The sequence below is a fragment of the Lissotriton helveticus genome, chromosome 11 (genome assembly GCF_964261635.1).
Source record: "Lissotriton helveticus chromosome 11, aLisHel1.1, whole genome shotgun sequence".
NCBI classification, from domain to species: Eukaryota; Metazoa; Chordata; class Amphibia; order Caudata; family Salamandridae; genus Lissotriton; species Lissotriton helveticus.
In genome coordinates this window covers 926,073,587-926,097,935 of record NC_136072.1, presented here as the reverse complement: position 1 = coordinate 926,097,935, position 24,349 = coordinate 926,073,587, and the positions used below count along the sequence as shown (strand labels likewise).

The 24,349-nt window shown below is 43.1% G+C and overlaps 1 long non-coding RNA gene across 1 annotated transcript in view; it reads right to left on the bottom strand.

Annotated features, from left to right (window-relative positions):
* The window catches only part of LOC144791322 (uncharacterized), a 240,124-nt gene extending 228,519 nt beyond the window's left edge, over positions 1–11,605 (bottom strand). The window contains exon 1 of the long non-coding RNA XR_013602359.1: positions 11,512–11,605. This is a non-coding gene — a long non-coding RNA (uncharacterized LOC144791322). The remainder of the gene's footprint in view (positions 1–11,511) is intronic.
* Positions 11,606–24,349: the final 12,744 nt, after the last annotated feature.

Genomic DNA, 24,349 nt, shown 5'->3' with positions numbered 1-24,349 from the left:
TTTTCAGGGCCTTTAGTGCCTAGGCCAGGATTTCCTTGTCTTTCTGTTCACGCTAAACATCAGCATCCCACACGTGTCTTCCCTGTTCTTTCCCTGTGATTTCCTTCTTACACAGAGAGGGTGAATAATCAGTTCCTGGGATTATATGTATACAATAAAAGCCACAGCTGACACTTGTTTTGCAGATGCTTGCTTTCTCAAGGCTTGTTTAACTCTACAAAAGTGTGACGCTAGCGAGGCTGCCACGGTGTAATCTCGGAATGAATGCCTGTGAAATGGGAGAAAATGTGAGGACATGAATAGAAGTCCGTATATAAATAGGAAATACATTTACAGTGAAAAGGAAACTCCAAACTGTCACTCACCCTCGAAAAAATATGTTTTTGGATAAAATCAATGGATGACACAATTGAAGCCTGAAAATTAAAAAATTATAACAAGCCCTGAGAAAGCTAACCTCCTCGAAATACGTTTCGTCTGTGGCTGTTGTTTTATTAATATGTGGCTTAATGCTGCCTTGTACATAAGGCACCCTTTCATGCTATCGTTAGCGTGAACATGGCATGCAGTAGATGTTGTGGTGGGCGTTCCACTACAGGAAAACCCTGATCTTAAGTTGCCTAAATGAGGAGAAATGCATTATTTCTCCTCGTTTTTGCCTTTACATGTGTGCTGCCTTGTGCAGCACACATGGAAAAAGCAAAATGGCATGTTTTTTAATGTACAGGAAGGTGTCCCTTACTGTACATAAATAAACCTTTAAAAAAAAATGCCATTTCGTCTCTTTCATGTGTGATGCATGAAGCAGCACACATGAAAGTGACAATTGCATTTTAGGATTGTTTATGTGCAGGAAGGGACACCTTCCTACACATAAACAATCCTCCCCTGCACGCAGAAACAATTGCACTCTGGTGCGAGGGTGCCTGCGTTGGCGCTAAGTTACTAAACTTAGCGCCATCGTGGGTGAAACGCAAGGCTGCACCACATTCTTGTAAATATTGTGCAGCCTTGCGTTTCAGAAGTGGCGAAGCGTGTTGTTAAACCAAGGAGACAAACGACACGCTCCGCCACTTCCTTGTACATCCCCCACAGTGTGGTGAGAGAAACACATATTGAAAGAAACACCTCAGCAGCCCTCAGAACTATCTCTTTTCTGGTAAAAAGAAACAATTTACATTGAAACAGTGGTGGGCAGGCGACACAAAAAGTGTCTGGATTATTGATAGATGTCAGAAGAATATAAGAAAGAAAGAGAAAAGATCGGATGTTTGTTCAGAAATGACAATTCATCAGTCGCCGGTTTTTGGTTGTTGAAGAGGAAAGTGGTTTAGAAGGTGTATTGTGGTGCGAGAAACACGGGGGTGGAGTGAGGAGACAGAGATTGTGGCCTCCTGCTTCCTTAATAGGGAGGGTGGTTCTTACCACTAAGAAACATGTGGGGTAGGCTAATGCTTAGCATAGCATAGCTCCTCAAGAGGGTGGCTTCACAGATATCTACAGGCAAGGAAGGGGTGGGCATAGCACAGCCAAGATATATCTACTAGCGGGGAAAGACAGAGACACTAGTAGTAAATAGGCCCTATTTACTACTGACACTCCAGCATGTCACCCTTTCTCACTAGGAAGCATTCTTGACTATTTGTTAAGGGCTGAAAACAAAGCGGTACATCAAGCATCCCTTAATGTAGAAAGCGACAGGGAATTTCTGTAGCTTGTGTCTGTTCTCAGCCTTTCCAAATTCCGGTAACAGATAATTCCATAAGGAGAGGCCTAGCTCGAAAGAACCAATATTCCAGCCTGGAACCCCATGAGGGCTGACTGGAAAGGTCCTTATCAGGAGATGACCACAGAGGTAATGGCTGGACATGATGAGAACACGTTAATGGCAATCCTGATTAACAAAATATGTTACTTGAGGCAAAGACACACGTGCCAGGAAACACATACTGCAAGATCTTGCACAGTGATTTTAACGGTTAGAAGTAACATCTAATAATACAAATTATGTGTTGCACTAGGTAAGGAGAACTGTCTTTCAAGTAAGGCAAGTTTTACATTTAGTGATGGAAGTGATACAATCTCCCAAGACTTCAGGTCAAGTGGCGTTGAGTTAAGCAGCATCTTCTTCAGTAACATTGACATCAGCCTTATTAGCTTGTACCTCTTGTGCATTCACATACATCCAGCAACTGAGGCGTAGATATCATTAGCGAAACAGGTGCAGTGTTGCTTGGGCCCTGAAAGAGAGGCCCACCACACCTAAAGTATGGCCATCTTTTGCCACCGAACAAGAACAGAAGGTGGGCATGTTTTAATGTAGGGTCCAAGGCATCCTTGCTACACCACTGGCCGGGCACCAGTTACCAAAACACGACTCTGCAAACTTCTGAAAAGAAGCCTACTGGTCTGGTCTAATCTGATCAGTAAATGGCTGTAGATAAATGTTGAAAATCAATAGGGGTAACTAGAGCCCTGAGCGACCCACAACTAACAGCTGAAATGGAGACATAAAGTGTAAAATACGGAACAACAGGGTTCACATGAACAGAATGGGATTAAGGGGGTCATCTAGGATTTGGAGGGGTCTACTCTGTTCTGCCAGGTCAGCCAAGCCCGGTAGCCCCGGCAGACTAACGGCCGCCATATTTAGGGATCTCAGCCTGCCTGGTGGAAGTTTTTGTGCTTTCAAAGAAACAGCTGCCACAACCGAGTCTCTGAAGGCACTGTATATTCGCTGAGTAGCCACCTTTGTTTTTCAAAAGCAAACTTCCAAAGCAGGACTTTGTTTTCCAAAAACAGAAAACCAGTGACCCTGACCCCATGGGAGTTTTACACCCAAGTTGTGGGGGTCATATTTATTTTTTCCTGTTAGGGACTGCCAGGCTTTCCCTGAGGTTTGGAGATGCACTTTAACATTGCACGGTTGGATTACTGTGCTTCAGCATGAAATCTTGTAGATCGCATGAGACTGGATGCAATTGTCCCAGCAGATACTTTATGGTGGTCTGTATCAGAGGGTACGTAGGTGCTTCTGTGGTGTGGAACAGTGGATACGTACTTAATATACTATATGAAACTACCCAGGAACGCAGATTCCAGAGCCCTGGCGGGTACTTGAGCCCCCAGAGAATATTATAAGGAGTTCACCTTTGAGTGAGACATGCCAGAGCACGGAAGGCATGGTTAAGCAACAAAATGATACAATATGTAGCCCACCCAGGAGGAGTAGCAACCATTATGAAGCAGCCATAGCACAATCTCTGGGAAATCCATCCAGGAGAGGCAAGACAGAAACTACAGAAATGGGCACCTTACACCAGGGGCAGCTCCTCCGCTGCGGAGGAGCGTTACCCTCTGCTCTGTGCGCAGTTGGCAACAGGAAAAATTAAATGAATGTTATTATTTTATTTTTCCATCTTTGTCTCACCTGGTTAGAGGGGGTGGGGCTGCATGTCACCAGAAAAGTGGTGGTACTCTCTTTAATTTGCTTGAATGTTTAGCTCAGGCCGGCCAAACATTAACGCACAATTTGCGTGTTCTTTACCCAGGCTGCATTACAGCCTGGGTGGAGAACATGCCCAGGCCTCCAGTCCCACTCTGAGCGCCAAACCACGGCACTTAGATCAATCACAACGCTGCTGTAAGGCAGCGTTGTGATTGGCTGAAAGAGACTGGGATCCTGGGTGCTTACTGGTTCCTGTTTCCTTCTTGCTCCAGGACTCTACCAAAGAGCTGAAGAGGACGGAGAGGAAGCAGCCGGCCAGCATGCAGGTAAGAGCAATTTTTTTCATTAAACGCCCTTCTCCCGCTCGCGCCTCACCACCTCCGTTAAGTAGCGCCCGCCGCTGCCTTACACCCAGCTGCAAGGTGACAGCCAACCCCTCAGTGTAGGTGGTTTTAAGGAAATTAAACATGGAGGGTGCACTCAATGACTGTGAAAGGAATGCAATTGTGTTACTGAATAAGATGGCATAGGGATCAAGGTAGAATATATAGGAAGTGAGATATGGTAGATTCTCTGGTCATAGTCCTAGGACTTTTCTAGGCACGTAAGGCAATGCAGGAAGATTCCATTTGGTCAGTCTCAACTTCAGGGGCACAGATGAGTCATCTGTTGTTTTATACACCGGATCAAATAAGATTCCTCTTCTCTGGGGTCAGGATTCATTGGACTGTGGGCGACTCTTAAGGAGCCCCAAAGTGAGTGTCATACGCCTTAATGCGGCTTAATGCTACCTTGTACATAAGGCACCCTTCCACGCTATGATTAGTGTGAAAGTGGAGTGCAGTGGGTGCTGTGGTGGGCATTCCACCGCAGGCAAACCATGGTCTTAAGATTATTTCTCCTCGTTTTTGCTTTTTCCACGTGTGCTGCCTTGTGCAGCACACGTGGAAGAAGCGAAATGCCATGTTTTTTTATGTACAGGAAGGTGTCTCTTCCTGTACATAAACAAACCTTAAAATTGCATTTTAGGCTTGTTTATCTGAAAATCCTTCCTACACATAAACAATCCTCCCCTGCACACAGATACCCTTACACTCTGGTGCAAGGGTGCCTGCATGGGCGCTAAGTTGCTAAACTAGGCGTTATTGCAGGGGGAAACGCAAGGCTGCACCACATTCTTGTAAATATGGTGCAGCCTGGTGTTTCAGAAGTGGCGGAGTGTGTCGTTAAGCCAAGGAGGCTAACGACAAGCTCCGCCACTTCCTTGTACATATCCCCACAATCTGGAGAGAGAGACACATATTGAGAGAAACACCTCAGCAGCCTTCAGAAATATCTATTTTCTGGTAAAAAGAAACGACTTACCTTGAAACAGTGCTGGGCATGCGACACAAAAAGTGTTTGGATTCGTGATAGATGTCAGAATATAAGAAAGAAAGAGAAAGGATCGGAAGATTCATCAGTTGCCGCCTTTTGGTAATTGAACAGGAAAGTGGTTTAGAAGGTGTATTGTGGTGCGAGAAACACGGGGGTGGAGTGAGGAGAGAGAGATTGTGGCCTCCTGCTTCCTTAATAGGGAGGGTGGTTCTTACCACTAAAAAACATGTGGAGAGGGCTAATGCTTAGCATAGCATAGCTCCTCAAGAGGGTAGCTTCACAGATATCTACAGGAAAGGGGTGGGCATAGCACAGCCAAGATAGATCTACTAGCGGGGAAAGGCAGAGACACTGGTAGTAAATAGGCCCTATTTACTGCTGACACTCCAACAAGTCACCCTTTCTCACTAGGAAGCATGCTTGACTATTTGTTAAGGGCTGAAAACAAAGCAGTACATCAAGCATCCCTTAACGTAGAAAGCGACAGGCAGTTCTGTAGCTTGTGGCTGTCTCTCAGCCTTTCCAATATCCGGTAGCAGATAATTCCATAAGGAGAGGCCTAGCTTGAAAGAACCAATATTCCAGCCTGGAGCCCCATGAGGGCTTACTGAAAAAGGTGCTTATCAGGAGATGACCACGGAGGTAATGGCTGGACATGATGAGAACACGTTGATGGCGATCCTGATTAACAAAATATGTTACTTGAGGCAAAGACACACGTGCCAGGAAACACATACTGCAAGATCTTCCACAGTGATTTTAACGGTTAGAAGTAACATCTAATAATATAAATTATGCGTTGCACTAGGTAAGGAGAACTGTCTATCAAGTAAGGCAAGTTTTACATTTAGTGATGGAAGTGATACAATCTCCCAAGACTTCAGGTCAAGTGGCGGTGGGTTAAGCAACATCTTCTTCAGTAACATTGACATCAGCCTTATTATCTTCTACCTCTTGTGCTTTCACATACCTCGAGGACTGAGGCATAGATATCATTAGCGAAACAGGTGCAGTGTTGCTTGGGCCCAGGGAGAGAGGCCCACCACACCTAAAGTATGGCCATCTTTTACCACTGAAGAAGAACAGAAGCCGGGCATGTTTTAATGTAGGGTCCAAGGCATCCTTGCTACACCACTGGCCAGGCCCCAGTTACCAAAACACGACTCAGCAAACTTCTGAAAAGAAGCCTACTGGTCGGGTCTAATCTGTTCAGTAAATGGCTGTAGATAAATGTTGAAAATCAATAGGGGTAACTAGAGCCCTGAGCGACCAACAACTAACAGCTGAAATGGAGACATAAAGTGTAAAATACAGAACAACTGGGTTCTACTGAACAGAATGGGATTAAGGGGGTCATCTAGGATTTGGAGGGGTCTACTCTGTTCTGCCAGGTCAGCCAAGCCATGTAGCCCCGGCGGACTACATGCCGCCATATTTAGGGATCTCAGCCAGCCTGGTGGAAGTCTTTGTGCTTTCAAAGAAACAGCTGCCACAACCGAGTCTCTGAAGGCACTGTATATTCGCTGAGTTGCCACCTTGTTTCATGCAGTCATTTAGCAAAGTTTTTGTTTTTCAAAAGCAAACTTCCAAAGCAGGATTTTGTTTTTCAAAAACAGAAGACCAGTGACCCTGACCCCGTGGGAATTTTACACCCAAGTTGTGGGGGTCATATTTATTATTCCTGTTTGGGACTGCCAGGCTTTTCCTGAGGTTTGGAGATGCACTTTAAACATAGCACAGTTGGATTACTACGCTTCAGCATGAAATATTGCAGATCATATGAAACTGGAAGCAACTGTGCCTGCAGATACTTTAAGGTGGTCTGTATCAGAGGGTACGTAGGTGCTTCAGTGGTGTGGAACACTATTTACGTACATAATATACTTAGGCTATCTGCTTTTAGGTTCAAACCTATAATTACTGATAACACCCCACTGAAAGGAAAATAGCCATCACCAGTGTAAACATATAAACACTGAAAAAACACCTTTACAACCACAAACTAAGTGCCATTCAAAGAAAGGAAAAGATGAGTGAAAGAGTCATTTTTATTTCTTCCTGAAGGGACCAATACAATTTAACTTTGTTATACAAGGCAGTAGCGAGAAAGACTGGGCTAACATTATTCTGCTTGAATTTTGTGTTTAGGGATGTTACTAAAATATTGTTTCTTCTTCCTCCTGCTTTTTTCAGTTTTGTGGTCTTTGGTCTAAAGATGCATTGTTTAGAAGCATGTTTTAGGTCTTATTTAGTTATTTTGTAAACTGTAGGGAATCCGGAAATATCAAAATCATATTTTATATTTTGGCTACATTTGATTTCCCTGATAGGTAAAATGGCTGGTTTCATAAGAATCTTTCCCAATATGTACTATCACATTTACCCACAGACAGAGAATGGATGAAATCCTTTGATACATAAGCCCCTTTTTCTAGTGAGTCATTATATTGATTTAGGTGAATTGCCAAACACCCCAGGCTTTAAACATTCAATGCAAGGTGTAGTGACAGGTATATGTAAAAAAAGAGTGTTGTCACCAAGCATCTGAGATAGTAGTGAAAACATGTCACCAGACGTTCGGTAAACATGGAATGCAGTGTCACTTGGAATGCTGCTGCAAAACGTTGTATGATAACCTGCCAAAATCGATACCTGAGCTGAAGTGCTTTCCTGTAAGAGATCCTTGTCACTTGCTAGATGGTATCCTGAAAGCATATTTGCAATCTTCAGAGTTCATGAAGAATGCTATTGACTTTGTAGTCTATTCTGGTGCACTGTTTCGGTATGCCCAGGAACTAAAATGCAAATATTTCTCATTTTGTGCTTTGTTTGGCATCAAAGAAAGAGTCATCCTAACTGTGTCATTCAGCCAGTGGTTCTCAGTCCTAGAGGCTGTGAATGCTATATTATGCATGAAATGTGACGATCTTTGGTCACACAATGACAGTGATGTGAAAAAAGTACAGTCTACTGCATGCTTAGGTTTTTACAGGAAAACATGACTGCTGTATTGGACTTAATCAAATTACTAGAGTCTGAAAACACCCTTGTCTACCAAGTGTTCAGCGTAATTGGTGTAGATGTGAAACATCTCCTTGAGAATTCGGCTGGGCGACACTTTTAGTGACTGTGGCACTGCAACATGCTCCATGTTAGAATTCTTGCCACTTGGTAAGCAAAGAAATGTTGAGTAGCAATTCAGGAAATTGTATTTTACAGTCTATGGGAAATGGCTTGCAATGATGCATAGAAATGTCCCTTCACCAACCATGGCATTTGAAGCTAATGAAGCCTCACTGAGGTATCCTGCACAAGTTCTAGATCCCTTCTGCATTTTCTCCAGGCTTTGAAAAGTACTGCTTCATTTTTCACCGCTTCAATAACTGAGGACATATGTGCTAAATGTAATGCATATGTTGCAGAACATGTCCTAGAGAATCACAATCTTCAGGTGTACCAGCATTGGCATGGAAAGCTATGTCATTGGCCAGAGATAGAAAATTGTGTACTGGCTCTTTTGGCGTGCCAATGTTGAGAGGTCCTTTTCACAGATAAACGTTTACATAGGTATGAAAGAGTGAGAAAACATGACCAAAGACTCACTAAAGAAGAATTGTATGGGGTACTACAATAAGTTTCATTTGTAAAAATGCATTTGGACCTCATATACCCTGTACACACCCTGTCTATACACATGCACCATACACATGCACTATCAGTGCAGAAAGCAATCAATAATTAAAAGCAAAATATTACATAAACATCGGAAAAACAATGTTTCTGTTGTTTTTAATGGTGTAACCACTGATAACCACTGTTTTTTTAAGGTATTGAAAACACTGGGGGAATAAACACCAGAATTCACCTACAATAGAAACTGAAATCAGGAAATCCTAAATATACTATATGAAACTACCCAGGAGTGCAGATTCCAGAGCCCTGGCGGGTACTTAAGCCTCCAGAGAATACTATAAGGAGTTCACATATGAGCAACACATGCCCCAGCCGGGAAGGCATGGTTAAGCAACAAAATTATACCATATGTAGTCCACCCAGGAGGAGTAGCAACCATTATGAAGCAGCCATAGCACAATCTCTGGGAAATCCATCCAGGAGAGGCAGGACAGAAATTACAGAAATGGGCACCATACACCAGGGGCGGCTCCTCCGCTAAGGCGGAGGAGCCAAATACTCTGCTCTGTGAGCAGTTGATAAAAGGAAAAATAAAATGAATGTTATTATTTTTTTTCCATCTGTGTCTTACCTGGTGGGGGGGTGGCCGCATGTCACCAGAAAAGTGGTGGTACTCTCTTAAATGTGCTTGAATGTTTGGCCAGCTGTCTCAGGCTGGCCAAACATTTACGCACACTTTGCATGTTCTCTACCCAGGCTGCATTACAGCCTGGGTGGAGAACATGCCCAGGCCTCCAGTCCCTCTATGAGGGCCAAACCATAGCGCTTAGATCAATCACAACGCTGCTGTAAGGCAGCGTTTTGATTGGCTGGAAGAGACTGGGATCCTGGGTGCTTACTGGTTCCTATTTCATTCCTGAAATCTACGATGGATCGCACACCGCTAGCCTCTCCTCCGGATCGCCCCCAAGCACTCTGGTATGTGAAGTGAGTGTGGTTTGAAGAGTTGAAACAAAGTTCGTAAGTGGTTCACCAAAGTTGGTGCAAGTAAGTACCTGTTGTTCCCAAGATCTCTAGACCCGAGACATGGCCCGGGTTTCGGGATAGTTTCCCTCATCAGTAGAGAAAGAATTTGGGGTGGATGACAAGGCCGCCAAGTAACCGTCACAGGCCTTGATGCCTCTTCGGCGCGCAGGTGCGTCTCCAAAGCTTGTCAGCTTGGGGGCTCATGGGAGCCCTATAACAGAAATCTACGATGGATCGCACACCGCTAGCCTCTCATCCAGATAGCCCCTAAGCACTTTGGTGCAAGTAAGTACCTGTTGTTCCCAAGCCCTATAACTTGCACCAACTTTGTTGAACCACTTACGAACTTTGTTTCAACTCTTCAAACTACACGTACTTCACATACCAGAGTGCTTGGGGGCGATCCGGAGGAGAGGCTAGTGGTGTGCGATCCATCGTAGATTTCTCCTATTTCATTCCTGCTCCAGGACTCCACCAAAAAGCTAAAGAGGACGGAGAGGAAGCGGCCGGCCAACGTGCAGGTAAGTGCAATTTTTTCATTTAACGGGCCTCTTCCCCGCCCCCGCCCCCCCATTAAGTAGCGCCCCCCTACTGCCTTACACACAGCTGCAAAGTGATAGCCAGCCCCTCAGTGTAGGTGGTTTTAAGGAAATTGAACATGGAGGGTGCAATCAGTAACTGTGAAAGGAATGCAATTGTGTTACTGAATAAGATGGCATAGCGATCAAGGTAGAATATAAAGGAAGTGAAATATGGTAGAGTCTCTGGTCATAGTCCTAGGACTTTTCTAGGCTCGGAAGACAATGCAGGAAGATTCCCTTTGGTCACTCTCCACTTCAGGGGCACAGATGAGTCATCTGTTGTTTTATACACCAGATCAATTTAGATTCCGCTTCTCTAGGGTCAGGAATCATTAGACTGTGGACAACCGTCAAGGAGCCCCAAAGTGAGAGTCATGTGCCATTAGCTGCAGACCACTCAGCCCGCTACTTGCTAAATATTTTTATTTTGTGCGTTGAATCAGGCTATTGTAGGTTCGAACAATGATTATTTATTTAGTTTTACCATCAATCAACAAGAAAAGGAGATGTAGATGAGGGCATTTTGTAAGTAGTTTTTTTTTACTGGAAATATAGAAGGTTTTATTGGCCTTGTTACCCAAAATGAATAACACTCATTGGTTATATTATTGGGCTTTTCTGCCTCAGGGTTAGTAGCAAAAAGGTATCACTAGCTGGGGAAAAGTGGGCCCCGCCCAGACTTAGGCCTCTGTGCCACTGCAGCTGTTTCTCTGTTGATAGCTATACCCATTGGTGTTGACACAATGGATGACAGTAGAAGTACTTGCATGACGTAACCAAGGAAGTGACAGGGAAGAATTTAGAGATAGAGGGGGGAGATGAGCAAGCATGAAGTCAAGGTTAAAGGGGCATTGCCTGGAGGAGCTGAGCAAGTATGAGGTCAAGGTCAATGCCATGGGCTTGGACGGTGGTTCTCTACTAACTTTTTTGGAACCAATGCTTTAATTTGTGCAAACAATATAAGAAACATGGCTAGAAGGTCATTATAATCATCAGCAATTTCCTAACTTAATAAGACAGTAACTTGAGAAACTAGGATTACGAAGGTGTAACAAAAAAAGCATTAGGCCTAACTGGGTAGAAATTCAGTATAAAGTAAATATATTGTAAAGGTGTCTAAGAGAGAGCAAAGGTCTAGGATGATCTCAAAGCAGACTGGTTAGACATGATTGCCATACTTATTTTTATATGAGAGTAGTGAATGATTGGTATCCGCTTCTGCTAGTGGCAACTGGATAGTTGATATGAAATATCCATTGTTAAATGAGAATATATGAGAATCACAGACTTCCAAGACTGTATAGTCTGTAAACAGAAGCTGCTCGAGGTGGGAGTGAAAGCTAAAACCAAAGAGAGGCACTTTGAGCGACTTTGCTGGGCTTTGCTAGGCTTTGTTAGGCTCCCGGCTACAACAGAAAAAAAAGAGGAAGACAACTAGAGGCTTACCCAGAGTATGGGGCTTCAGTGTTGTTCATGCCCAAAGCTAGGTAGCCTTAATCTCTTTGCAGCAGTATTGAAGCTCCAACCACCATGTGTCAACTTCCTGCAAGAGAAGGGGGAAGTCATGTGATAAGATCTCTGAGTGGGAGGCACGGGGATGCCCACAGTCACCCATAAGCAAAGTGCTATCACACACTGGTTGAAAGTCTAAGGTACCTCTGGGACCATAAGGAAACCGAGCAATGCCCCTAATTGTTCCATTAAATTACACTCCAAGAAACCAAATACAGGCCCGGCAGCAGGTCACCTCATGTACAACATTGAACAGGATGAAACACGGCACAGCATTTCCATCAGGCAACCAAAAAAAATCTTGAGATAACATAAACAATGCAGGGTCCCCTGTGGGGCAGCAACATGCTACTGAAAACAGACACATCAGGATGAAAATAAGAAAGAATTTCCACAACGGGCCAACAAAAATAACAAGCATTTGCAATGCAATCAGTCTCGAATTTATGAGAGTTTGAGGTATTGGCATTGTAAATAGCAATGCCTTTTATTTATATGTTGTTTTTAAAACAGATACATAAAAGGCATTGTCATTTACAATGCCAATAGCTTAAACTCTTGCAAATGCAAATCCTATTGCTTTGCAAATGGGTGCTATTACAATTTTTTTTAAAGTGTTAGGGGAGAAGGTGTCCTGCCTGCAATAGGAGGCAGGTCAAAGCTATTTGAGAAAATAGTGCTCGGAGGCTGTAATTAAAGCCTACCGTGCAACAATACACATAACGGGCTGTCGCCATGGGAGGTTACAAAATGAGATATGGCGATACTAAGGAGGGACTAAGCCTTTTGACCAATGAACAGCCACAGTTTACAGTGGGCAATTTCACAAGCTAATGAAAAATGTGGGCGTACACTGGGCAGCGTCTCAAGACCCTACCTCAATACCTCACGCTGCCCAGGCTTGACCTAAAAAGGGGGGCATGAAAAACTAAAGTACAGAATTAATCTTACTACCTACCCATCAGCAGAAAAGAGAAACACTACATAATACACCATTCACAAGTTACAGGTCCCATGAGCATCGCCTCTGTTTTTTCTTTCATTGCTTGCTACTAAATGAGTGCTAATTTGTTTAACTTCCTGTGTATTTTGTATACTTTGATTTAAAGTTGTTGCTTTCAGCATTTAGTTGTGGGAAAACAGTAGTTGGTGGTAAGTTGCGAATTTCTTGAAAAATGCACATTTTTGCATTTTTCAAAGTGCCATGTGACGCACATACATGCCCTTGGGGCATGTATGTGCGCCACATGTGCACCCATGCATATTTCAGGGGTGCAACAGAGTGTCCGCAATTAAGGAAATTTAAGAAATCGCTAAAAAAATGCGATTTTGTACATACATACCCATTTGCGATTCTCAAATAGCGATTTCTTAACAATCGCTATTTGAGAATCGCAAATGGGTATCTTGATACATATGTCCCATTGTTACTTACTGCTGAAAACAAACATCATGTCAACAGTGCTATATGTAAACAACTTATGGGGGACAAAATCAAGATGGTTGGTGGGGTTGGTGAAGGAGTTACTGAATTTTTGCCTGAATCTCCAGGTTTAAGTTATCACAGAGCATTTACCCGACCTGAGTAATGAAATAGTGGACTACACGTATTAGACTTCAGCAACTGGAATTGACCCCCACCAGAGTGGAGAGGCTTCAAAGGTTTTGATGTTAGTGTACTTGGTCCTGATTGCATCCAGGCTCAATTGTCAAATTTACTGTTACTTCAGCGGCACACCTATGTTTCGCCCCATTCTAAGTTTACTACATCCTAAGTTCTGGTAGGCATCTCTTCACCATGCACAGTCATGGCAGGAGAGCAGCACAATAAGGCTTCTGTGGTCAGGATGCATTAGTGGGTAGTCAAAGGAGGAGCAACAGGCAAGTGAACTTATGCATGGCTGCAAAGTAGACCTCGGACTAGGGTTCTCACATGGCTGGTGTTTTGCCACCCTGGCAGGTATTTTTATATCAACGCCTTTGGAAAAAATGGTAAAATCAGTGTAATAAAGATTTTTTGGTTCTTTTGAAATATCAAACTAAAACAGCTATAGAGGCTAGCTGGGATTTGGACGGATGGCTGTTTTCATAGCTGAAAAGCAGACAAGAACAAATCTTCTGCCATCCTAGTTAGTCCAGTGTTGCAGACTTACCTGGGTCACAAGCAGCCTCGTAAGGGTAGAAAGCCAAAGCAAAGAAGTCGCAAAGGCAAAATATAGCTTCCCCTTAAACTATGCTCATGCAAATAAGCAAACTTGTCAGCTCAGCAGTAGCAACTAAGATTGGCACCTTCATTAAAGAGGAATATCACCTATTTGCTAATGTCTGCGATTACAAATGGTTCAGGGACTTGTATATGACTGCCGACACGACCTACCTGGCTACAGAACTGGACTCCACCTATCTGGTGCTCTTCACATCAGCGACGACCTCCCCACATTTCCCTACCAACATGAAGCTTCGACCTGCCACTAGCTCTTCAACCCAACTACTATCTTGTGTTTGTTCCCCACCATAGCGAAGCTCTGACTGAAGCTGCTTGTGAGGAACTGGATAAAGTTACATGGTAAATTGTTATCCGGTACAAACCTTATACTTGTATCCAACCCACGCTCCATCTCAGTTGGCCTGAACTTGTGACTTTGACTAGGTCCAGCATGACCAGATAACAGTGATTAGCGCTTTGTGCTTTTTGGTGCTGTTTTTACCTAAAACTTAAAAAAAGCATTACTCGGGTTCTACTTATTGGATTTTTTTCATTTTATATTTAAAATGTACCCTATTTTTCTAAATTGTTTGGGATTTGTCATGGGTTATGTTTCCACTTTAGTACTGCTTGAGTGAGCATAAACATTTTACACATTGCCTCTAGGTTAAGCTTGGCTGCTTTTGTGCAAAGCTACCATAGGCTAAAACACAAGTTTATTTAGTGATTTCTGAGGTTTACCAACATGGATTGTGATTATTTGAGTGGGGCTCTTACCCCCTAAACTAATATCCCAAGTTCTTACATCAGTCTGTTGGAACTACGTTCCTGGACCCACAGTTCTTCCAAAACCTATGGGTTCAACAGCCATACATTAATGTTTTGCCATATTGTGCTTCCCATTCCTTCCAAACCTACTTGCCCTGATCTAGCCTGCCCATATTGGTTATAAGCATATTTGTTGCTATCTACACCCTATCCAAAGCAACCAAAACTAGCAATCTACTCCGATAACTTTCTCTATATTTATATCTAAGATTTTTGGGTTCTTTTGAAATATCTAAGTAAAACAGCTACAGGGGATAGATAGCTGGGATTTTGACGGTTGGCTGCTTTCATAGCTGAAAAGCGAATGTATATAATTACATCGCATACTAATACCACGCATGCCGTTACAACTCGGGTATTACTACGCGATGTCAATGACAACGAGGCGATGTCAATGACAACGACATGCCATTACATCGCAAACTATTACCACAACTATGCCTTTACCACGCATGCCATTACAGCGCAAAGGCATGCGTGGTAAAGCTATACTTGTGGATAAAGTTTGGAAGGTAAGTGACTACCCTACACAACCCTTCACTGACCCCCAGCCCTCTACCTACATTAACACTACACTACCCTGCACGACCCCCCAACACTACCCTAAAACACTACACTACAACACTACCCTAAACCCTAATGCACTACACTACACAAACACTACAACAGTACCCTAAACACTACACTACACAAACAGTACAACACTACCCTAAACCCTAAAACACCACACTACACAAACACTACAACACTACCCTAAACCCTAAAACACTACACTACACAAACACTACAATACTACCCTAAACCCTAAAACACTACAGTACATAAACACTACAACACTACCATGAACCCAAAAACACTACACAGACACTACACTACCCTAAACCCTGAAACACTACACTATACAAACACTACAACACTACCCTACACCCTAAAACACTACACAAACACAACACTACCCTAAAACACTACGCTACACAAACATTACAACACTACTACTACCCTAAACCTAAAACACTACACTACACAAACACTACAATACTACCCTAATCCCTAAAACACTACACTACACAAACACTACAACACTACCCTAAACCCTTAAACACTACACAAACACTACAACACTACCGTAAACCCTGAAACACTACACTACACAAACACTACAACACTACCCTAAACCCTAAAACACTACCTACCTTAAACCCTAAAACACTACACAAACACTACAACACTACCCTAAACCCTAAAACAATACACTACAAAAACACTACAACACTACCCTAAACCCTGAAACACTACTCTACACAAACACTGCAACACTACCCTAAACCCTAAAACACTACACTACACAAACACTACAACACGACCTTAAAACACTACACAAACACTACAACACTACCCTAAGCCCTAAAATACTACACTACGCAAACACTACAACACTACCCTAAACCCTAGAAACACTACACAAACACTACAACACTACCCTAAAACACTACAACACAAACACTACACTAATGCCTAAAACACTGGCACTACCCTAAAACACTACACTACACAAACACTACACTAAACCCTAACACACTGACACTACCCTAAAACACTACACTACACAAAGACTACAACACTACACTAAACCCTAAAACACTGACACAACCTTAAAAAACTACACTACACTACACAAACACCCTAAAAATACCCTAAAACTTAAAACACAACCCCACACAACACAAACATTACAACACTACTTTGACATTACCCTAAACCCTACTAAAGTTACCCCCACCCCAAGCGCAAACCCCCTTACCTCTCTTTCCTCGTGGTTCCTCTTCAGCGTCGCCGTCTCTACTCCCGGTTCCTGCTTTCTGATTCAAGGGGCGGTGCATGTCGTTGTCAGGAAACAGCCTCAGTTTCCTCACAACAACTTGGATAGCCATTACATTGCATGCGTTATAAAAGTGCATGCAATGTAATGGTATGCATAGTAAACACTATGCGTTGTTCCATCACATGCTTTGTAACACATGCGATGAAATAGCAACGTGTAGTAAAAGTTGTGTTGTAATGGCTGTTCACCCTGAAAAGCAGACAAGAACAAATCTTCTGCCGTCCTAGTTAGTCCAGTGTTGCAGACTACCTGGGTCGCAAGCAGACTCTTAAGGGTAGAAAGCCAAAGCACAGAAGTCGCAAATGCAAATTATAGCTTCCCCTTAAACTATGCTCATGCAAAAAGGCAAACTTGTCAGCTCAGCAGTAGCAACTAAAATTGTCACCTTCATTAAATAGGAATATCACGTATTTGCTCATCTTTGCTATTGCAAATGGGTCAGGGACTTGTATATGGATTTCTGTAAAATCCACGTTTTAAACTGCGTTTCTCTCTCTGTTTCCTTTTATAGGGGTTTAGGATTAAAGGAGACAGCTGCAAAATACTTTTTGAAGCATTTTTCTTTGTATGGGACTTTAGCTCTATATATAAAAATGAAGAAAATACCGGCTTTAGCTGTTTTTTACATTGTTTTTGTTTTACCTTTACCAAGCTTGTTTTTATATTTCAGGCCAAGCTGGTAAAATACTGGCCATGTGACAATTTAGCAATATAAATGCACACTGTGACAAATGGGAAAAAATTGAAAGCACTTACTGCGTTGTCTCCAAGATTCTAACAGCCATTGACAGTAAAGCTCATGGCCCAAAAACAGCTGGGGCCCAGGAGCACAGGAATGCTAGGTCAGACTACTTCCACAAGTCGTGGTAATTATGGTTCCCTTTTTTGAACCAGACCAGTCAAACACACCAATACTCTTAGCCTACAGGTGAAGTGCCTGGGACTGGGAGACCTAGAAGGGAATGTTGCTAACAGTTAAACGTTTGAACTGAGTATAGTCCAAGTAAAGTGCAGCCTGGAGCTTATGATTTTTCATGAGGAGCAGTTTATTTCCAAATTAAAATGTGCCACCTTCGAAACCAGGAGCTGCAAAGGCAGCACCAGGGGTAGAGCAAAGGACAAACCAAGGGTTTCAACTTTGACCCTGTCGACCCCTAAATGACGTCTATGAGTCCCTTCCTTTTTGGGTCTCGCTGGCAATGCATCCGCAAGGATGCATGTGTCCAGCTGGAGATGAATAGCGATCAGTCTGGGGGGAAGGAGGACAAGAGGGTGTACGAGCTTTTTCTCCTGGATTCGTGTGCGCGAACGCGCACGTCGCGTCCCGCGCCGTACACATGCGCGCGCAGACAGACACTCGCTCACACACACACCCCCTCCCCCACAGTCACACACACGCACTCCAAGACACATACACGCACGCACGCACACACACATACACAGCCCGCCCCCCCCGCACGCGCGCGCGCACACACATGCTCTCCCTTCCCCCCCCCCCGCAGCTCAGCAACCCACTCACCGGCTTCCTTCGTGCGGCGGCTCTCCTCAGCTGCAGGGCCCGGCAGCAGGACTCTTCTTCCCTCCTTCGGCACCGGGGCGCAGGGTAGGCTCCTGCCTGCTCCGGTGCTCCAAACAATCGCGGCTCTTCCGTGGGAGGCGGGGTAGGCTCCCGCCTTCCTACTTCCTGATTCCGGTTGTCGCGCCGGCCTGCCTGACTTCCTGGTCGCAGGCCGGCAGAGTGACGAGGATGTTTCATTTGCGGTATTTATTTATTTATTTATTTATGCATTTTTATATAGCGCGGACTTTACCCGAAGGCGGTATTTATTTATTTATGTATCTATGCATTTTTATATAGCGCGGACTTTACCCGAAGGCGGTATTTATTTATTTATGTATTTATGCATTTTTATATAGCGCGGACTTTACCCAAAGACGTCAGAGCGCTTCACATTAGGAACAGAAATGAAACATAATGAGAAACATTACAAAAGAACAGGTTGCAAAAACATACGCTACTTACATAAGGTAATAGTGACAATTGTGAGCAAACAAAATACATGAGGTAGTAAAAACTATGAGCAACCAAAAATACATGAGGTAGTAAAGGTAATAGTGACAATCGTGAGCAAACAAAATACTTGAGTAAAAATTGTGAGCAACCAGAATACATGGGTAGTAAAGGTAATAGTGACAATCGTGAGCAAACAAAATACTTGAGTAAAAATTGTGAGCAACCAAAATACATGAGGTAGTCAAAAGTGCACAAGAGGAAATGAAAGTGACAAGTGTGGAGTTATAAGAGAAAACAGAGTATAATTACAGGTATAGTCCTGCAATAAGTGCTAGACACTCAGGCTCAGGAACAAGCGTTACATGGGCAAGGTGGCACTTGTGCAAGTATCAAAGGCAAAGACATGTGAGAGGTAGCAGCCGTGTGTTGCAAGGGCAGAGTGGTGTGTGCATGTTACAAAAGGGCACCGAACACCAGTACATGGAAAATACTGCAAAAAGGCAGACCCTCCAATCACAGGCATACACTGGGAAGGCACTTCCATGGTCATGGAAAGTAGAAATTATCAGTAGTGGGAAGTCTTCCTCACAAATAGCAAGAGGACGTGAATTACTTTTGGAGGTATCTCTGGAGGAGGAGAACTTTGAGGTCCCTTTTGAAGGCCTGGGAGGAGGCGGTGGTCCGGAGCTTTTTTTTGTCCTCTCGCGGTTTGTAAATACAAAACATATTGCATTACAAATGCTATAGGTATCACATTTGCGAAAGTTATAACTATTGGCATTGTAAATGACGAAGCTATTAATTTAGCTATTTAAAAAAAAAGAAACATAAATAAAAACTTTGCCATTTACAATACCAATAGCTCAAACTTTCCTAATGCGAGACCTATTGCATTGCAAATGCTTGTTTCTCCTCTACTCTCCTTTCTTGCTTTCCCTGTTGCTCTTCATTCTCACACTCCCATCTCTTTATGCTTTTAATCCTTCCCTTATTTTTCCTTCATTCTCAAACTCCCTTCCATTCTTCATTCTCCCCCCTCCACTCTGTCTGCTTTCGTCTTTCCCTTCCCCTGTATTCTCACACTTCTGTCTGATTTTCCTCCATCCTATATCTCCCCTCCACTCTCACACTTCTCTCTCATTATGCTTTTCTTCATTGCCCTTTCTCCCTTCCACTCTGCTTCCTCACTCTCTCGTTCAATCATCTTTTACCTATCACCTCTTACTGATTTTCCTCCTCCTCTCCTATGTAACTCTCACTGGCCCATGATTTTTTATTTTACAAATCTTTTTATTGAATTTCCACAAAGTACAACACACATCTTGACAAATCAGGAATTCCAAAGTATCTGCAGGAGAATCTCCATAACTGACATGTGACAACATAAGGTAATAAGGGTAGGAGGTAATCGGGATTGGGACTGGAAGCGAAACGTTAACAACTTCAGAGCACATAATTTTAATAGGGCTGAGCCGTGCTGACAGGGACGGATTAGCGAGGAGGAGAAGAGGGTCCGCAAGCGGTGTGGGGGCCATATCGACAGGGCTCAGTCAGGAAAGAGAAGAGTGAAAATTGGAGTAATGTGTCATATGGCTCATAGACAAAACCAGACCACAGGAGGCAACCTGTAGACCCAGTTGAGACCTGGGTGATTAGTGTGTATAACAAATACCAATGTCTTAACAGGTAATACTAAAATGACAGTTTTGGAAAGAATGCACAACAGTTGCAAAACGTAGGAAACAGGGAGGCATTAATGGTTGTAGCAGCAAATGCAATGAGCAGACTGTACTTAAACCAAGTAGAGAAAAATGATTGTGGTACTATATCACATTGAATGTACGTGTAACCTGTACAAACTTGTGCTTGTGAAAAACAAGGTGAACGGCGCAAGTGTAAAGTGAAAACAGCGAAAAAACAGCTCAATGGAAACAGGAACGTCAATATAAACAAAAAACTTGTTTGTGGTTCAATTTAATTTGTGAGGTTTGAGAGGAAGTAGGTAATTTTGATGAACCAAAAAAGTTGTGTCCAAAATTGCGCTGGGTGGTCAACAGCATTTCGACCTGTATTCAGTTCAGGTCATCTTCAGGACCAGGTGAGTCCTCAGTAAATACTGGAGGGCAATTCCAGTGGTGGGAAGGTCAGGAGTTGCACCCTAGTCTTTGTGTGCTGAGGGAGAGGGAGGACACAGCGTGCCGGGGAGGTGCCCCAGAGGGGAGGCAACAAATGGGGACCAGTCAGGCAATAACGTTGCAGCAAGAGAATCCAGCACGTATTAATCAATATTTTGCTGGGATTGTGTGGGGAAAGTTCGATGATCATTGGAAGAAGGACCGGCGTCGAAGGGAGGACGTCAGATAGTGCAGACTGCCAAAACGGTCTGAGAGATCTTGCCGTAGCAACTGTGGCACCCAGAGGATTTTGCCTTCACCGCCTGACCTCTGACCCGCTTATCAAGATCCCTCAGCCCATTGTGCCAGTCTGTACTACGGGACGTCCTCGCTTCGATGCCAGTTCTCTCACAAAAAGATATATGTCCCTATCTCAATTGTGCAGCCGACGATGTCTCATGGTAAGCACCACCAAACTTAGCCGACAAATTACAATATAGTGTATTCCACACTTTATCTATCCCGGGATCTTCTGCTACGTTGAGCCCAATAACTTCAACTTCTCAACATTAAGTGCATTCAAATCTGTACCACAACTAATTCATCAACACATCGCACTACACAATCTCAGCAAAATACCACAAGGTTGTCATTAACAATTACTATGAGAAACCCTACTAATACTCACACCTCCGCTGCTACAACTCTTTTCTGAACTCTGCAAATCCTCTAAATCGAACAATGGACTTTCAGGATTATGACTTGGGTTTAGGCAAATCTAAATGGGATACAATAGCTCTTTTTGCTTCAGTATCTAACCATCCGACATACTGCTATCTGGGAGAGCACTGGACCTTGAAACGTAATCTTTTAGTCAAGTCATCAAAGATTTTTCCCCACTGGTCATATGGACCTTTGATAGTTGACTTGAAACATTGGAAAGGAGTTCTCACCAAAAACAAATGTTTTACTTGTGAAGCCAGCATGACTCCACAATAAGAACCAGTAATCAATAAATGTGGTTAAGAGGGTACATTTTTTGAATTTCCAATCAATCCAGAACATATGCACACCAGAACCAAGTTCAATCAATGCAAGAACAAAAGGTAAGCTGGAATATCTCAGCAGGTTAAGGCACAATAGAATAACATATCAAATTGCAATAACCACAATTGTATATACACAAATTAAAGAAAACCGGTGTTCCATAAAGAAACTCTGAAAAATGAATTTCCCTCTCCTAATATGGGTTAGGTATAGGGCTTTAAAGTAGGAATTCCAGGTAGTGACCCTAAGTCAAAAGGGAGGAAGGTGTCAACATCATCAGACTTTGGTAGAAGTCTGAAAGAAAAGAAAATCAGTGTTTTAGCATAAAGTTTCACACTTTGCAAAAATACGGTAAGCAGAGAGGTCTGTACATCTCCAAGGAAAAAGGAAACCAACATCTGCTCTACCTACAACTGTTTGAACACCAATTTAAAAGTAACAAGAATTCAGAACATTCTTCTCTCTCACACACCACCAGGGACCAGTCATGTCATTGATTGAATGCATCTGCAACATCAGTTCAGGTTCACACCAAATGGAGCTACAACTTCAGTTCTCAATCTCGAACATCTTGTCATCCTGGTACATGAACAGAAGCCTCTTTCAAACATTGTTCTCCACGTTCACTGACAGGTTTCTTTTCAGGTCTCTCTATCAGTCATCTAATACAGACAATGAGCCTTTCTCTTGCTAATAAATATCATGATAAACTTTCAAGGGAAAGGGAAAACCTACTGGCAAAGCAAAATACACTTCAACTGAGGCCTGTAGTCAGGCTAACTTTAGTTAAGCATTTAATATGCGCTTCAAATACATGAAATCCCATTCAGGTTGGGGTTTCCTTGTCTAGGTGGAAAAAAGGGATGGATGAACATGTAGGAATGCATATGGAGTTGTGCGAAATTTTCATGTAGACGCAGAAGGTTTAGAAAAGTTAATGTTTTCAGAGATAGAGAGGGTTGTGTAAACCTTAAAGGGACCATCCAGTCTAGAAGGAAATACATTTCTCTCTACCCCGCCATACAACTCTAACAATCAGCATCAAAAGGCATGTTTCTTTGTTCAATGACGTCTGCTGGGGTTCTCAGACTTACTGTGACATAATTTACTGGATAGCTCCTTTAAGTGTAGAGTAGGGGAAAAGTGCTGTTAACTTAAGTTGTTACAGTTGGAGACGCAGATTGTACAGTGAAGAAGAAAGGGCCAGTTAGTGTAAGGAAGGCAAATGAGAGTGTTAAATCTCATATGGGAGATGTGTTTTTCTGGGTTGAGAAAGACCAATATAGAGAAAGTTATAGGAGTTGATTGCTAGTTTTGGTTACTTTGGATAGGGTGGAGATAGCAACAGATATGCTTATACCCAATATGGACAGGCTAGATCAGGGCAAGTAGGTTCAGAAGGAATGGAAAGCTTAATATGGCAGAACATTAATGTATGGCTGTTAAGCCCATAGGTTTTGGAAGAACTGTGGGTCCAGGAACGTAGTTCTGACACACTAATGTAAGAAATTGAGTTATTAGTTGAGAGGGGTAACAGCCCTACTCAAATAATCACAATCCATGAGGGTAAACCTCAGAAATCACTACATAAACCTGTGTTTAAACCTCTAGTAGCTTTGCACAAATGTGCCAGGCTTAACTTAGAGGCTATGTGTAAAGTGTTTATGCTGCACTCAAGCAGTACTAAAGTGGAAACATAACCCATGAAAAATCCCAAACAATTTAGAAGAATAGGGTACATTTTAATATATAGAATGAAAGAAATCCAATAAATAGAACCAGAGTTATGCATGTTTAAAGTTTTAGGTAAAAATAGCACCACAAAGCGCTAATCACTGTTATCTGGTCATGCTGGACTTGGTCAAAGTAAAAACTTCAGGCCAACTGTGATGGAGCATAAAAAGTACCAGGTTTGTGCCGGAGGACAATTTACCTTCTAACTTTGTCCAGTTTCTCACAAGCAGCTTCAGTCAGAGCTTTGCTATGGTGTGGGACAGCCACAAGATAGTTGTTGGGGTGAAGAGCTAGTCGCCGGTCCGATCTTCATGTTGGTAGGGAAATGGGGGGTGGCCGTCGCTGATGTGAAGAGCACCATGTAGGTGGAGTCTAGTTCTGTAGCTAGGGAGTTCGTCTCAGCAGTCATATGCAAGTCTTGTGCTGTCTTTGTGAACACAAAGAGATGATGGGCAGAGTGTTGAAACTTTTCAAACACTCACCCTCAGTCACAGATCTGGTTTGAATCCATCATCATTCTTTAGCTCACTTTGCCAACCCAGTTCAGACATAGCTATATGCAAATCGGTCTTGACCCTGTGCCTCATGGGAACATTCCAGCCCGAACTGCCAAGCCATGTCTTCCCTGGACTGGAAACAAGCATCCTGGGACCGGTTTCAGACTAATGGCCCTCATCAGCCAGGCTATCTTGAGTCCAGTGGCAAAGTGAGCAAGGGTCCCACGTCTGGGCAAACCCTGTCAACCTAGGGCGAACAAAGCAAGCCCAAAGAGATGATCGACGGAGTGTTGAAACTTTTCAAACACTCACCCCCAATAACAGATCTGGGTTGAATCCATCATCATTCTTTAGCTCACTTTGCCACCCCAGTTCAGACATAGCTATATGCAAATCGGTCTTGACCCTGTGCCTCATGGGAAAATTCCAGCCCGAACTGCCAAGCTATGT